Raw genomic sequence first — 17753 nt, 5'->3', positions numbered from 1 at the left:
ATCCCATAAGGAGCTTAGTTTAGTTGTTGATTTGTTTTTGAAATATTGTATTTATTTTGCATATTTAAAATTATATGTATAAAACATTCCAACAATATGAAAGGGTATATTCAAGAATAAAATTCCTCATTTTCTCCTCTTGCCCTAGTTGCATACCTCGGAGATAAAAGCTATACACATTTTAGTGATTACTCTTCCAGATTTTTTCTTTTTCTGTATACACACAAGCTTTTCATTTTCACTAGTTCAGTGTTCTCAGGGAGGTATGTGCACCACTCACGAGAGACAGCTTTCTAGTAGGAATGAACAAACTGCCAATACATACAGTTATAAGAATGAATATCAAGAACATTACGTGAGTGAAAGAATACTTACACAGACAAGTCCATACTGTATTATTCCATTTATATTAAGTTCCAGAACAGGCCAAACTAATCTATGGTGAAAAAAGTCAGAACAGCGTTTCCCTCTAGTTGGGAAAGATTGGGGATTGACTGAGGGGAGACATGAGAGAATTTACAGGAGGAGGTTAATGTGTTATATACCCTAATAGAGATTTGGGATACACAGATGCATGCATTTGTCAAAACTCAGTGAATGTATTATTATAATTGTGCATTTTATTGTATATAAATATATGTTAAAAGAAAAAACCAGTAAACAAATATTGAACTCTAGCAAAAGATTTTCATGCTGAAAATATTTAAGGGAATTGTATTGATGGCTCCAAGTTACTTTGAAATAAATAAAAATATAGATTAATGGATGGAAAAAAGAATGCATGAATGGATAGATAAATGATAAAGTAAGTTCAGTAAAATGTTAATGGTGGAATCTAAGAAGTGGATATATAAGTGTTATAAAATTATTTCATCTTTGCTATAGATTTGAAATTTTTCACAATAAAATATTTTAAAAAGTGCTTTGAAAAATTTTAAACACATATAAATAGAATAGATTATTACTGACAATAACAAGTCACCACATTTTTTTAGCCCTTAAGAAATAGCATTAGGGTAAGAGGCCTAATGCTCTCCCCCAGATTGTCACAAATGAGTAGCTACATCATTCGTACAGCCTCCAGGAAGAAGAAACAACCCTCAAGAAATAATAATAACTTTAATTTACTGGACAATCCTGCATATTGTAAAGTTCAAATACATTATGGCACTAAATCCTTTCACTTTGAAAAAGTAAGTATTTGCATTCCTGTTTTTAGGAAAACCAAGGATAATAAAGCTCAAAGTTAAGCAACTAATTCAAAATTATATGACCAGTGAGTGGCTGGGCCAGGATTAAAACTGAGTCTTAGATAACCCCAAAACCCATGTTCTGCTCACTGGAATACACTGTCTCTCACTTCATGCTCTTCCTGGCCTCTGCCTGCTAGGAAGAACCCCAGACCTTACATCAAGGTATGCAGGGGGTGAGGAGAGATGGGCTCCCAAAGTTGTGATGGAGCAGTCAGTGGAGCAGGTGCTTTGGTCACTCATACTACTGTGGTGATGGGCTGGAGTTAGCTCTAGAAACCCTTGGCATCTCTCAGTGTATGCTTTGACATGAAGCGACAAACGTCAGGCTTTGTGAAGGGAGCTAAATGCAGTAAACTCTAAGCCAGCAGTAAAAATCAAATGTGTTCTGATGTGTTGGATCAAGACCTGGGAACCTCATGGGCTCCACCCTACCTCCCCACCATAACAGCTGCACATGTTTATTTCTCTAACATCTGGCCAGCCCATGTGTAAACAGAATGAAGGGTCAGCATGAGGAAAGGATTGGAATGCCCCATTTCTCAACCTCTTAAGGATTTAGTGACATGGGACAGAGCCTGAGTTAGGAAACTCTTCAATTTCATTAGGATCTGGGCAGCAGTATCCAAAGGCAATTTAGGATCTCTTATCTTTGGGTCTTTTCTCATGCCATTGTAAATAGGTAGTGTCGGGGAGTGGTGAGAACTCTGGATTGAGAATTAGATGACCCAGATTCCAATTTGGGCTCCTCCAATAACTGCCTGTGAACTTTTGAGAAAAATTTTCTTCCTATGTTTCATTTTCCCATTTGGATCATAAGAGAGTAAAATCTTCACTAAGGTTTCATCCAGCTTGAATCTTGAATTTGGGGGCATAATTTCAGCAGCTGAAATATTACTATCTCTCTTTTTTCAATAAGCTTATTCTTAGCCACTGCCTCTCCCATCGTCTACATGGCACTTCAAAGATTATCAACTCCCAAAACTTTTTTATGTCAAATAAGTTTCACCTTGCTTTCTCTCCTAAAGGACATGTTAGAATTAACCTCAATGCGAAAGATAGAATTCAATCTATCAATTATTACTTCTGTTTAAAAGGTAATTATTTAAGCAGGGTCTTCTGCTTTATTCAAAATTACAAGCATATTAAGTGTTTGCTGAGCCTACTTTTTAATGTCAAAGGTATGACTTTGACATTCAAATATACTTTTAAAACGTTCAGTACATTTTCATTTCTTAAAAACTAGATCAAAGTAAAGGTCTCATTTAAAATAAGCATGTTCTTAGCCTTGACAAATGAAATGCACACAAAATAATGAATGATGAATTTACAAATATATCTTGAATGCTAAGGTAAAGAATGTTGACTTAATTGAGTAGGTAATGAATGTTGCTGAAAGTTTTTAACCTAAGGGGTAATACAATCTGAGATTACAAATTGAGTTATTCTAAGAAATTGGTCTTTGTAACCTAGCCATTTGGCCTCAAGAAGAAGGTAGAATTCATAATTTTGTGCCCACTTCACTAAGACCCTGTTTCTCCTCTTTAAATCAATCCTATTTTTCCATCTCAAGATGATCTTTTAGGTTGAATTACCAAGGTCAATTCTTTCCCTAATACTAATCAGCAAAAGACAAAAGAAAGAAATTGAAATTGAGGGAATGAGAAATGGAAAGGCAAGAGAATGCCATGGAATGGATCCACCTTATTTTGTGCTTGTGTTTAAGTAGGGGCAGCTTAGAGCTTCCCTGAGTGGGAACCCCTCTCTCAAGGAAACTCAGACTTCTTTTTGACCCTTTGAGAGATCCTGTTGGTCCCACTTCCAAGTTGTTTGAGACCTCTAGGTCATGCTCCAATCCAGCAGAGGGAGCTCTTGGAGCAGAATTGGGGACAGTGGTGGGAAACTGGTAGGACAATCTCAACCTCCTTCACCAGAGGGCTGGCTTGATATTTCTGGCTTGATAGTTCTGGTGACCTGGAAAGACAGATCATTGGTCCTTTTTGCCTAGCATTATAGAATTCTGCTCATAGTCCAGTTAAACTCTGCTGAGGACCCTGTTTTCCAGCTCTACCTCTCCTCCCACTATCAAGAAAAAAAAATGACTGATCTTCAAGAGATAGAAAATAAGAAATGTGACATCCAGGCAATTGCACAGAAAAGCTGCTGAGAAGTCAAGAAAAGGTTAATCAAGTTAGGTGTGTGTCAGAAATAGTCAAATCAGCTTAAGCAAGATCACCTGTCTACCTCTCCCTAGCTCACTGTCCACGTGGGAATTTATGAATTTACAAAAAATGATGGCAGATGTCATGGGCAGAGCCAAAATAATGACACAAAATGAACCTTGAACTAGGAATCGGTAGCAGAAATCCACAAAGGTTTTTGAGCCCAAGAGTGATGTAATCAAAGCTTAGCAACTGGGTTGCCTAGCAAAAGATTTATCCATTGCAACCCAGAGACTGAGCTCCAGCTAGCAGCAAAAAATGAGCACCCAGGAACAGGGCAGACCCAGGCTCTCGCCCTAGATCTGAGACTTGACTTTGTGTCTTGGGTCAAGTTCCTTGGGTAAGTCTCTTTAAGCCTCAGTTTCCTCATCTACCTACTGAGAGAGTTGAACCGTGCACTCTGTCAGATTCACTTCACATTTTATATTGAGTCATTGGGTTTCTATCATCTTAGAATTATAACTTAGATTTTCTGTAGGAAATCCATATAGAGAAGGTTAAGGGGAGCTGTCCATTCATATTGTCATTATTTAGTGAACACACATCCTTTGGGGGGGAAAGAGTTTGTGTCAGAACTTCTAGCCATATCTCCACTCCCATCCACATTTGCCCTTCTGCCAGCAGCACTGAGGGTGTGGTATGGGGGCTACAGGTGAGGGAGAGGACATTAGTTTCTGAGCTGATTCATGGACTCCATAGCGGATTGGTGGAGTTGGATCAGCCAACTCATGCAGACTCTGACTTTTAGGCAAATAGACAACACGTGCTAAAAGAAGCCTCAGCGCTCAACTGTTCTCCCCTGTCATTTAGTAAATGCTGAGACACATAGCTCAGCCAAACAGTAATTGGTAAAATAAACCTGGGTTATGGTGTCTTTATAGGCTAAATGTAACTTCCACCATATAACCTCCTCACTTGCCAATCCCATAACCTTACCTGAACTATGGAGATTTTTTCAAATTTTTTCCAAATTTCATGGGATCCTTGTGCTGCTTAGAGATAATCACAACCCCTTCAAACCTTGTCATACAAAACTGCAACTCAAATGTAACAGCGCTAAATAAATCGTTTGAGTAAACGTTGCTTTCACCTGTGATGCTCTAATATTTGGATCTTTTGCTTCAATTAAAGTTAGGAGGGCTTCAGTTCACTACTTATAAGTGGACTTACTTCTCCACTTCATGCACTGATTTGGGTCCAAATGAACACTTATTTGTTTATTTACTTATTTATGCAAATATACTTGAAAAAAATTGAGGAAGCTTACAATAAAAAGCATAAGTATCTTTAAACCCAACTCCAAAACAGGAGTATAAATGCAATTATTCTTGAACCTAAGGGAACTATTGCAAACATCAAAATGACCAAAAAAAAATTTTTATGCCATTTTCTTTTTTACTCTACGAGTTCACTGATGGATTTTCTACGTGAGTCTCTATCATGTTTCCCCAAAAATAAGACCTAACCCGAAAATAAGCCTTAGGCTGATTTTTCAGGATGACATCCCCTGAACATAAGCCCTAAAGTGTCCTTTGGAGCAAAATTAATATAAAACCCAGTCTTATTTTTGGGGAAACACAATACCTGAGAGCCATTAAATAACGTGTCAATATCTTGATGACACCTCCGTAATAAAGAAACTTGCATTTGTTAATCTTATAGCAGACCTTGGTAAATTTCAAAAGTGTACTGTCGAATTGTACCTCTAAGGCAGAGTTCTGAAGCCCCACCCCATGTAGTCCTGGTCAGTAGATGGCTTCCTGGAAACCTAACACAGGATAGGGAGAAATCTGAAGCATCTTGAGGAACAGCTGTTTACTAAGAACCTCAATGCAGCCTCCTCAAATACCAGCTGTCTCAGCTGGACTAGGAAGTAGAGAGCAGATGCGTCTAAACAGAGGGGGCTGACCTGGGCCTAAAGGGCAGGTGTGCTGTTTTGGGGCCTGAAGAAAGATCTCTGGGCTCTTTGTGCTCTGGGTACACAGGAAGTTCTTCAGACCTGGCTGAGATCTTGAGACTGGTCAGGTTTTCTCACTGAAAAACAAGGTTGCTGGACTTAGTTTTGTGTCTCACAGAGCAGTCACTTCATTCCCACCTCTTCCCCTCACCCAACTGCGCGCGCACACACATAAGCTGTTTCCTCAGGCTCTTCACTGTAGGATCACAGCATGTTAGAGCCATTAGGTCTTCTTAGCCATTTATTTTACAGAGATGGGAAGTAAGGCTCAGATGGAGGGGAGCTACCATTTACATAAGGCCAAACTGGGATGTGACAGACGCGGGCTCCAGAGTCTGTCTCTTCTCTATCAGAAGCGTGTCACTGAAACACACTGACGATTGATCATTCTAGGCCCATGCTCAGTCATTTCTGTTGATACCCCATAGCGCTCAGAGAGAGGGAAGTGTCCCAGCCTGGCATTGAGACCCTCCAAGAAAAGCCCTGTTTGCTCTTTATCTCTGTCTCCCTGTTCCCTTGCTGATTGCTTATGTGACTTGTTCCCACTCAGACAGACCAAACTCATTCCCACCTGTCTTGAGACTGATTCTCCTGCCCATTTCCAGATTCTGAGAGGCTGTTCTCAGTGAATTGAGGTGTCCTGGAAACTAAAGCAGCCACGTAACATGGCCTCCTCACATACCTCCACATGTGCCTCTCCAGAGCATCAAAAACACACAGTACATTTCTACTTTTAATAATATTTTTTTGTGTGTGTGTAATGACCAAGGCCACTTAAAGCCTCCGCTCCCTCCTGTGTGGTAGGAACGGCAAATACGCCCATTTTATAGGGAAAATGAAGGAAATGAGACTCAATGTCGAGAAAGGGCATGTGATTCATCCTCCAGAAAGCAGTGAGTCAGAGGAGAAGGAGAAAGAAAACTCAGGCTTCCTGATGCTGTGCTGCATTCACAAGGCCAGGCATTTTGCCTCTTTTATTTCCAAATGCTTGATATCTTTAAGAATAAGTCAACAAACATTCACCCCAATTGGCTTACTTTTGGGAAAACTTTGTAATATGATGCTAAAGGGCAAGGGACCTTGTATTCCTAACCTCCGAGCTGTACCTAGAATGTTAACATATTTTATAATAAAGCAGCTCTCAGCTTTCCAAGTGGTGACTTCCTCCTGAGGCAACTAGATAAGTGAAGGTAATTCTGAAGAGTTAGACTGTCAAAGAAATTGGGCAAACTTAAAAATACAGCTGAGGTTTAGAGATGAGAGCTTCATCCCACAGGCCAGGTGACCTTCTCTGGTGTTGGGCATCTATTTCCAATATCCAGTGGCTTTCCTCTGTGAAGAGGCTAAGAAAGATGGAAAGAGTTGAGGTAAGCAACTTCTTGTTGGGTCAGAGCATTTTGAAATCCTGGAAAGGCCTGTCAAAAAGAAAGTGGTACTAGGTCCTTCTGTACTTCTTCTCTAGGGAAGAGGAAGAGGAACAAAGGGTTGCTTGCTTCCATGGCTGGTGAAAAGGGGAGCGCCAAGAGCTCCAGGGAGCTGGGTAAGAAACATCTCTGACAGGTTCTTCAAACCACTTCATCACATCTACTAATGTGGTAGATACTTGGATAGAGACCCTCACTCAGTGAGGTGACCATGTACATTATGACTCAAACCAGAACCCTTGAGGCTGACAGAGGGAGTTATTAATGATAATACTAGGACAAAAACGCATAAACTGGGAAGGCAAACCAGGATATGCAGTTGCCTTATCCTTCAGGGTGAGATCGATAACAAAGGATTCCCTATCTGTAGAGAAATCTCCACTCCATAAGGATATAATAAGCACAAAGATGGCATAACCGTATGTTAAGGATGGCTGATTATATTCAGACATTATAAAAACAGCCCAAGGAAGAGTTGAAAGAGAAAGATATCACATCTGGAGAGGGGACTTGGCATTTTGAGCTTAGTTTTGAGGATTTCAAAGTATGGCAATGATTTTTTTTTTTTCAATACAGGTAATTTTTTTTTTTTTTTTTTTTTTTTTTTTTAAACCTCAGCCAAGTCTTAGTGGCTTGGGAGCGTGGGGCATTTGTGAGGAATGGTGAGGAGACAGAATAGATCTGATGTTTCTGCAGTGGAAGGCATAGTGAGACCAGAGAGAGAGAGGAGGCAGGAAAGGTGCTGGTGCCCCTGTTGGAATTGGTTCTAATTTTGTGGAAACCACCAGGAATGAGCCGTCCTCCTTTCATAAGTGGGGTTGCACAAATCAGCTTTCCCTGTCTTGGACTTCGATTGAGACTACCCAGATGTCCAGACTTACATTGCACAGTCTGCTGCTGGTCTCACCAGGACAATTGTTTTCCCTCCAACAAGTAAGGGAGTCTCATTATTTGAGGAACTGCAGGACCTCTTCTAGTTTCAGTACCAAGCAGTTTCTCTCTCCATCCAGCTGCCAGAGGAGTGGGTTTGGACATTAGGGGGAAGTGTCTGTTTAGCAATCCAACAGGGCTAAACAGCTTGAGGGAGGTGGATTTTAGGGGCTATTCCCTTGTGAATATTCAAACCTTTGAAACTTCATGGCAAGACCAATTGCATTCTTATTTTCCAGGAATACACACAAGTCCAGAGGAATCTTGGACCTTGGGGCTTTCAAAGGGATGGAGGTCAAGGTAGGGAGACTATCACTGATACTGAGCAGAGCTTTGTACTTTGTAAAACTTTCATATGTAGGCCTATAATTTTGTGCGATAGCTCAGGAAGGTGTTATTACTGCGAACAACTTACATATAAGGGAAGTAAGGAGCAGACAAATGGGTGACTCATCCAAGGTCACACAGCAAGTGACAGAACTCAAGTCTCCTAGAGCCAGGGCATGTCCTCATGCACCAACTAGACAGCCTGCTCTCAGAAAGGAGACAACAGAGAAGAACAGGAAGGGAAGGAGGAAGAGGGATAAATCAAGGAGAGGGATGGCAAAACCCTTCCCTGTAGTTGTGGGGCCTAGGATGGACCTAGAACCTTCTCCCTTAATACTTTCTCCCCCACTTCTCCTCTGGACTCAAGAAAACGGGCCCCAGGCTGTGCGGTAGGGAAGGGCTGCCTGGTAACGTCTTTACAGAGACGCGAGCGTGGCCCCGCGGGGTTGCTGCTCTTTCAAAGGCCACTTGTACACTGGAACCCGGTGCAGGGGCCGCAGAGGGCCCGGGCCAGGAGGAGGGGCCAGGCCTGCCTTTGGTGCCTAGAAATCAAAGCAGCCAACCTTGGGCTTTTTCTTCCCCTCACACTGAGGCACTTTTATTGGAGAGATGAAGGGAGGCAGACCGGGCCTACAGTCCTCGCTTTGCTTTTGGAGGTTAATGACCCAGTTAGCAGCTCTTGGCTGCGTTTCCGACATTTTGCAGACATCAAGCCCCGCGTCTCTGCCAAGTACATTCTGTTCTCTGGAGCTCATCCAATGCATCTCAGATTACTATGTAATGCGACAAAGAGGGAGAGGTGGCTGGGAGGGGCATTGGGGAGCAGGCGGGGTGAGCTGAGCGGGAGGGGAGAGGGCGGGATGCCTGAGCGGCGGGGCGGGGTCAGAGGGATGCCACTCTAAATATAGCTGCCCCCCCTGGAAACGCATCCATCAAGGTGCTTATTTACTGCCCTACAGTGATCCCAAAGTGAGGGTGCGGAGGGCCCTGGTGTCCACTCAGTACTTGCAGGAATCCTGAGGCTGAGAGCCAAGCTCCCCACCTGGGGCGGGGGTCCGCTGTGACTCCGGCAAGGAGAGGCAGGGGAGCGGAATGAGAAGGGGGAGGAGCTAGAAAACTAGGCCCCGCCCGGAGGCCTTCGCTTGCAGAGCCAGCGGCCACGGCAGCCTACGCGCTAATTATAGACGTGAATGGGAAGAGGCAGCTTTTGAATGATTGTGTTGCTTGTGCTGCCTTCGGAAGCTGAGGAGCAGGTGCTGCCCTGCTAGATGCAAAGTGATTCATTTAAAAGCCCTCTGTCACACACGCACACTCCCTGACGTACGAATGCTCTAGCTGACGCCTACCACCGCCCATTGGTGGATTCTAGAATTAATTTAAGACACTTGAACAGGACCCGGGACAGAGACTGGGGGCCTTTTCCTATCTCTTTCACACCATCCTTAGGAAACTCCCCGTGAATGAGAAGAGCCCCATGACTTTTCAAGCTGATGGAAAACGCAGTCTGTTTTACAGATGGAGAAACTGAGGCTGGTAGAGAAGCTAAGATGTGTGGGGGTGGGGGAGGGAGGGAGGCACATAGTGAGTCCGTGCAAAGCTGAGAGCCTCTCTGTTTGCCTTACCAGATTGGAAACTGAAGCAGGTTTCACTTCAATGACGTTAATTTGCAGGCATGGATCCTTCGCATGAACATCCCCCTTCTTTCCTGGGTCAGCTCCACCCCATCCTACCCCTCACCCTACTCTCACACAGAAAACGTGCTAATGCCAGCTGATTCTCATTGGTAGGTTTACTAGTTTCAGGCCTGAAAACTGGGTAATGTGAAAACTTTGCCGATGTCCCTGTCAGTTATGTGTGAGTCAGTCTGGTGTGCCCACATCAGCATAAGTAATCCTGTTGTGAGGAGGCAGAATCTCAACTTGTCTTTCTCCTCAGCATCTCACATGCACCAAACACTCACAGTGAGCCAAGTGCTCTCGTGAACATCACAACTAATCCAGGCCACACAAGCACAGTAAACAGCCTTATACCCATTTTAACAAGTCCCTGTAGAAATGGAGTGTTGGATGGGGAAGTGACTTGTTCACCATCATGTGACAATCAGTGGCCAAATCAGGAGCCAAACCTAGAACGTCCACCCCCATCCTGGGCTGTGTCCAGTACTCACTAATGTGGTGGTCTGGAAAGCCGGGCAGGGGTCCACCCAGTCATAGAGAAGGGTGGCTCTAAGTGGCTAGGGTATCTCCAGCCTGGCCACTAGCCTCCTCTTCCCATAGCCTTTGGACCACTGCTCCCATACCCCAAGTTCATCCTAGTGCACAGTATGAAACTGGGCATGAACAGCTGCTGTCTTCTCCAGGCCAGAAATCTCCAGTCACTGCTCCTGATTCCAAATATCAAGGCCATTCCACTCACCTCCCGGACCTAGCCACATCCTCTCACTTTCTCTGACCACTCAGGACTTAATTCTTTTCCTCTGTTTCCCCGTCCTCTCAAAATCTCACCAGGACAGTTGGATAAAGTAGCAGCATGAAGTACTATGCTGAAGGAAGAAGGGAAAGTGCAAATAGATATGAAGGATGTTTTAATGATTTTTTATTTGCCTCTTGGACACAAGGAGTGTGTCTTAGTCTTTGTAAGTCCCCACGCTATCCAATATATACAGAATCTAGCTCAATGCACTAAGCACAACAGACACAACGAAATGTTAAGGAATCATAAAACTGTACATGGCTAAGGAAATGTGTATATACCTAGGCTGGCCATTGTATATCTCTCTGATGGCACAAATGAGTGGTTCTAAACATGGGCTTTGCAGGTACAAAACCAGGCTGTGCCCTGATCAGTTGTACAATATTGGGAAGTTGCTTAATCTTTCTTGGTCTCTGTTTTCTCATCTGTGAAATGGGCAGTATTGAGTAGTGTTGAGAGTGCTGAGCCCAGAAAGGAGGGGAATGCTCACATGTGAATGGTTGTCTCTGTCGTCATGACCTAGTTGGAAGCCAAATTCAGCTATGAGGCTTGGGTAACTCTCTTAACCTCCATAGCTACAATTTTCTCATGCATGAGATGAGAATAATAAGCATACCTATCTTAAAGAGTTGTGTGAATTAAATGAGTTAATAGATGTAGAGGGCTAGAAATAGTATCTGACACAGAGTAAGTGTTTAGTACAGATGACTACTGTTCCTAATTGGAAATAGATGAAGATTGAATGCTGTAACATGTAGAAAGTTCCTAGCATGATACCTAGCACAGTATCAGCACTCAGTAAATAACTATTATTACCTCCTCATCCGTAAAATAGGATTATAGTTTCTTTTATAAAGGGTTAGTCTGTGGATTAATTTAGATAATGTATATGAACATTCTTTGTAAAACTACATATGTAGGACTACGAATTTATTGGGGCATTGATTCAACAAATATTGTTGTATCTTGACTGTACCTGGTCCTATTTGAGATAGAGCAATAAATAATATCCATGCCTTCCAGGAGGGGATAAGCAGGTAAGGCCCAGGATGGATATACAAATAATTATATAACACTAGACAGAGAGTGATGAGTGCTCTGACTAGCACAATAAATCAAATGCCATGAGACATCAGGGAAGGGCAAGCAGATACCCGGAGGTGGGGACAGGAGTTCAGGCTTGGCAGCAGTGAGGATAAAGGAGCTTGAACACAGACTGGAAAAGTGAGCAGGATTTGGACAAGTGGAGACAGAGGTGAGAGAAAGACATTCATGGTAAAGGAAGGTAAGCTATGAGACCTGGCAGGGGAGTCCCAGGGAGCCAGGGCAAGTCCAGGAAGGCCCTGTGATCTTCCCTGATGACATGGAGGTCACATGAGCAGGGGATAGTCTTGCGATGATGATTCACGATCAAACTAAAGGATCTCATGTAGCAGAAGTGGAGACAGCAGAGTGCAGGAATGTTTCTCAAGGGCCAGAGCTGAAGTGATGGAAACTGGGGTGTTTGCATAGCTCCTTCATAGCACCTCTCAGATTTCATAATTGGGTGTTTACATTTGTGTTGTATTCTTTACATTGACATGTAAGCCCATTACAGATGGGAAGGGGAGTCTTTTCTTCCTTATTTCTCCCCCGGGCCTACTAGAGTGATTGGCACATAGTAGGAGCTTAATATAAACTCTGAGCAAATGAATGCTTCATCGATCCCAAGTCCGAAATGACTGTCAAAGTGGTCAAAAATTGTCAAATGAATCTCCAAGGAGTTTTTTCTTAACTTTAACTTCAGCAAACAGGCAGACTCAAGGTGATGGAGAAAAGTTTAAAATTCCCCAAACAGCAAGACTTATTTCATGATCCCTCAAATAGATCTGTTTTTAGAAAATAAAATCAGAAAGAACTGGGAAGAAAGGGAAAATAAGAAACCTGGAACAGAAATCAAATTCCTCCTCTCTCTATCTCTTATTTAGTTAACTTAATTAGCCATCTTCTATTTTTAGTCTGCTTTTTCTGAAAAAAAAGGAAAAGAAGGAAGGAAAGGAAAAAAGAGAAGAAAATAACTTACCCAAGAGAACTATGAGTGTGGGCCATTGGTTTGGTTGTCTTCTAAAACCCTCTATGACCTGCACTCCTTCCCTGCTCAAGTTGGAAAGCAAAAAAAGAAATCCAAATCTTTAACAACTAAAATGAGTTGGGACAAAGCTCACTGACAGAAGTTTGCCTACTCTCCTATCCTTGCCTTCTTTAAAATATCAATGCCATTGCCTTTCTTTATCTTTGAGAAGGAAATTTGGTGCTGTGTTTCTTGATCAGAGGCACAGAATGCCAGACGTGGAACAAACAGAACCTAGCGATTATCTGCTTCAACCCCTTTATGTTATCAATGAGAAAACCAAGGAAAAGGAGAGAAGAAATGAGTTGCCCAAGGTTGCCCAGCTCATTTGTGATGGAGAACAGGATCCAAGATTTCTAATTTCAAGTTTAGTGCTCTTTCCAAACTTCACGATGCCTCCGTTAATGGAGTAACGTTCATATTATAACATATGACATTCACATTTCCCTGGAAAGAGGATAGTTTTGAGAGAAGCAGACCTGGATTTAAATTCCAGCTTTACTGTACACTAGCTATGTATCCTTAGGCAAGAAGCCAAATCTTCTGCAGTAACAAGAGCCATCATTGCTGAGCACCTAGTTTGAACAAGCTCAGAAAAGTTAAGAAACTGGTCCAAGAAGTGTCAGTTATAAGTGGTAGAGCCAGAGTTTGAACCCAAGTCTGTCTTATTCTAAATCCCATAATTTTTCCATTGCAACATAATGCTTTTGTATGCCTCAGCTTTCTCATCTATAAAATAGAGGATTCTTTTTAAGAAGAAATGAGATAAAAAGTGCCCGGCACAGTACTTGACGTACAGTAGGTGCTCTATAAACAGCAACTATTGTCATTTTGAACAACGCATTTTGAACACATTGTACCTCAGATCTTACCATTTTGATTATAGTACTTAAGAGGGTTAGTTATTATCAATCATCACGCTTTCATCAACCTCCCAGTGTCAGCTTTTCTCTTTGGGAGCTGGGTCTCAAAGAAGGAAGGTCTAAGAAGAACAGGAAAGGCAGGACGGGCATGAAACCTGCCTCCTGGTGCTGGGATGCTGAGCAGCCAGATCAGGTCTGACAACAGCATGTACGCCCACACAGACCAGATGAGCACAGGCAACCAGGTATCCAGGTATAAGAGCCTGGTTGGTAGTTTGTCCTACACAGGGGCCAGGGGACATAACCTAGGGCTTCTGAACTTGACACATGACTCTTTTTACTCCTCTGATTATCAAAGCTAGTAAATAACCATGAAATTGTCTTGGCCATAAGTTGTTTGTGGATAGATTCACTCAGAGTGAAAGTACCAAAGCATTCATGGGAATGATACCCACCAAATTCAGAAGAGTGTTTTCCTCACTAGCAAGTAGGAGGGGAAAGAAGGAGAGAGAAAGAAGAAATGGAAGGTGAGGGCTTTAACTGTGTGTGTCACATTTAATTTCTTTTAAGAAAAAAGAAATCTGAGGACAATATGGCAAAATGTTAGCATCTGTTAGTTGTGATGGTGAGTATATGACTATATGATATCGGTTATATCTTCTCTGTCTGGTTACATATTTAATCATTTAAATAAAAATATAAAGTAATCAGTAGATTTAAAATTGAATAAACTGTATGAATAATATGTGGTCATTGTAGAAAATCTGAGGATTTTGTGAATAATAACTTAGAAGGATAATAAGTTTTAAAAGTTATGATGTTAGCTAGCTGATATGATATCTCTCCTATGTAACAACAGGTCTTATTCCAGTAAGAATTCATATAAGACCTTTCTGGTAGGATTTCATACTGACAGTCCACATAGGAAGATTTCAGGATTCTTCCAATAATACTATCTGGTCAACTATTCCAGAAATACCCAATTGTTGAACCCTAATCTGGCTGGCCAGAAAGTCCAATCTTAAGACAAAAACCAGGATTTTATACTCTCATATGGAAAGAAAACCTAAAACAACTTCTGAACAAAGTTAATGTTACAAATTTCACAAACTAAAATTCATGACTGGAAATTCAGCAAGGACATGTAAGAACAGAATAACACCATTGACCATTGGATCTAACTGACATTTACAGAGCCCTCTGCCCCACAAGAGTAAACTACGCATTCTTTTCAAATGCACATGGAACATTCACCAAGGCAGACCATCTTCTGGGTCATAAAGCTTATGGATGTCTCCCATGAAGCAGAGATCTTTAGCCCCTCACTCAGAAACCGGTCTTATTTTACATAAAATTAATGAAGATCTGACCACAGCTTGACAGAAGAGAAAGAATTACTTCACAATGGGCAACACTCATCAGTAATAGCTGTCTGCCAAGCCATTGGGAGGAGACACGCTATAGCATATAGACATACGGGCCAAACACATAGCAGTCTGGTACATCAGTTCAGGGGCAAAGCCTAACAAGCCCAGAAATGTCTGAGGCACTACGACACTGGTATGCTCAGTGCTTTAGTAGAAAGAGCATGGGAGTCAGCTGAAGAGGGTTTGGGCCTGGCTCTGCCACTAACCCACAGAGGTTGTGGGCCAGTCCCTTTCAGTTCTCCTTTCTGGCAACTAGCTTCCTCTTGGGCAAAATGTAGTCACTAGAACTAGTGACTGGATCTCCAAGATGAGTTCCACTTCTACCTCTCTGTGACTATTTTTGTGTGCATTCTAATTTCCCTGGGTCTTCAAGGAAAAGATAAATAAGTAATCTTGTTAGAAGACAGAGGACAATGTGAAACCTCAGAGGGCATATTTGCTTCCATGCACTGGCCTATTATCCTCCCCTGCCTCCTCCAATCCTGGATATGCTCAGAAGTATCCCAAAGGGTTCCACAAGGACATATTTACAAACAGCTTCCAAAAGGCAGTAAAATGACAAAACAAGTCTTGCAAGAGAAATTCTGTATACCAGACCATTTAATTCTGAACAATGGACCACATGAGGGTGTATAAATAACTAATTACGCTGGACAACATGCACAGCTTTTTTGGATGATTGCAAAATTGGGGAGGAAGGAAATGTGATGGGTATTTATATATTTGGGCTTCAGTCAAAGATTTCATATTCACTCTTAAGCAATTTTACTTACAAAATTAGCTCAGACTAGAACACGGTCAAAAGACTCGAAACTGGCAGAAAGTCTGCTCTCAAAGGGGGTGGTTTGTGCTCAAGCATTCAGGGATCTGGAATGGAGGATTGGGTATGTGGGCCTGCAGGGTATTCAGTGAGAGGGGCCATGGTTTCCACAATGACCTATAGGAGTAGAGACTCTGGGGCATTTGCAATCAGTATTTCAAGGGGAAGTCAAGTTCATCTTGTTAGCAGGCAAGCACATATTCATTCCTAGACACTCAATTCATATATTTTTTCTGAGTCCCTACTATATGATCAGTACTATGCCAAGTCCTGGAGATATCGACTGGATCTCTGTAAGAGACATGGGGCTACCTCGCTCACCACTGTGTGTCTGGTACCTACCTCTGCCGATGGTACTTACATGCTTGGTGCACAGAAATACTTGTTGGACCAATGAATTGTTGAATGAAATAAGTAACACATGGTCCTTCCCAAACAGAATCCTCCATCTGATGGGTGACATAAAACTGTGCAGTTCTCCCTAATATGAGCAGGTTTGTCAATTCACGTGATCACCAAGGTGCAAAGGGCTCTGTGAGCACAGAGGAGATAGAGCAGTCAATTCTGACCTCAGGGATTGGCCAGGCTCTTTCTTTCCTGCTGCAGGGCCCTCACATACACATTTCCTCACTGCTACTCTCTGTCTAAATTCTATTCATTTTCATAGCATCACTTTCAGAGAAGCCTTCTTTGATTCCATAGATGTAAGCTAATATCTACCCCCTCTCTCTTATGGCCCCATGTTCTTTTTCTTCAAGACACATAGCATAACTGGTTACTAATATTTATTTATATGTTTATTTGTGTAGAAGTAGATTTCCTACTCGTGCAACAAACTAAAAGCAGCAGTGTGTGTCTTGTTCATGGCTATCTCACCATCACCTAGCACAGAGCCTGATGCCCGGGTGAAGAGTAAATATTTTTAAGTTGCTCGTGAAATACATGAATGACCCTTTACAAAGGAAGGGGGATTTTAGCAGCAACTTGAAAAAGATTCTGACAAAGGGAGATATAGGAGAAGAGAATCCAGGCGAAAGAACAGCAGAAGCAGAAGCAAGGAAGAGCGAAAGTGCAGATAGGAGTGACTGCATTGGTCACTAGTGAGCAGACCAGTGTTCACCACAAATGACACACTAAGGAACGGCAGGGGGAACCATCAGTGGTTTTGGGGGAAGAAAAATAAAATTACCAGAGCTAGAACTCTAAAGAGTGGCTCAAGAAGCTTATGAAGCAATAATTGGTGGGAAGGGAAACTAGAGAGAAAGAGAGAATTAGGAGGCCACTAAAGTCGTCTGTAAAAAAAAAGTGATGGCCGTCTGACCAGGGAAGCTCTAGTAGGAATGAAAAGATCAAAGACATGGCTGTGGAATGATTGAAAGGAATTACATGTGAGGAGAAAGGAAAAGGAAAATTCAGCAATACCCTCAAGATTCTACCTAGGAGAGTGGGTGAGAGGAATGGAGCTGTGAGCAGAGATTGCAAACACAGCCAAAGGAGGGGGAGTTTGGCAATGAAGTAAGAAATTTGATATGAACATCTAGCTGGTGTTTTGAGGTGTTGAAGAAGCATCAGTGGAAACTACCCAGAAAGAAAGAGATCAGGACTAAGTTATGGGTTTAGGCGACACCTGCTCAGAGTGCGTACTGGAGTGAATGAGCCTTAGAACTCCCTGGGACATACCCCCTCCGTTTTTCCTGCACAACAGCTCCTCTTGAACCTCAGACAATGGCCCCAAAAGAGGGGTTCTAGAAACCTCCAGGATGCTAGAGCTGTTTCTGCTCCCTTTGTTGGATACTGGACAGCAGAGACACACCCTGCTTGTCATTCCATTGTTGGCACAAATGCAGGCATTGTTCTGCTATCCTGGAAAATCACTTTGCTACCTTGTAGACCTTCTTGACTAACTCTCCTTCTGCTGTGCCCCACTAACCAGTGCATGTAGCCTGAGCTC

Source organism: Rhinolophus sinicus, chromosome 17 (genome assembly GCF_057876585.1).
Source record: "Rhinolophus sinicus isolate RSI-liver-muscle chromosome 17, RSI-T2T, whole genome shotgun sequence".
Lineage (NCBI taxonomy): Eukaryota > Metazoa > Chordata > Mammalia > Chiroptera > Rhinolophidae > Rhinolophus > Rhinolophus sinicus.
Note: the sequence above shows the minus strand (reverse complement) of the source record.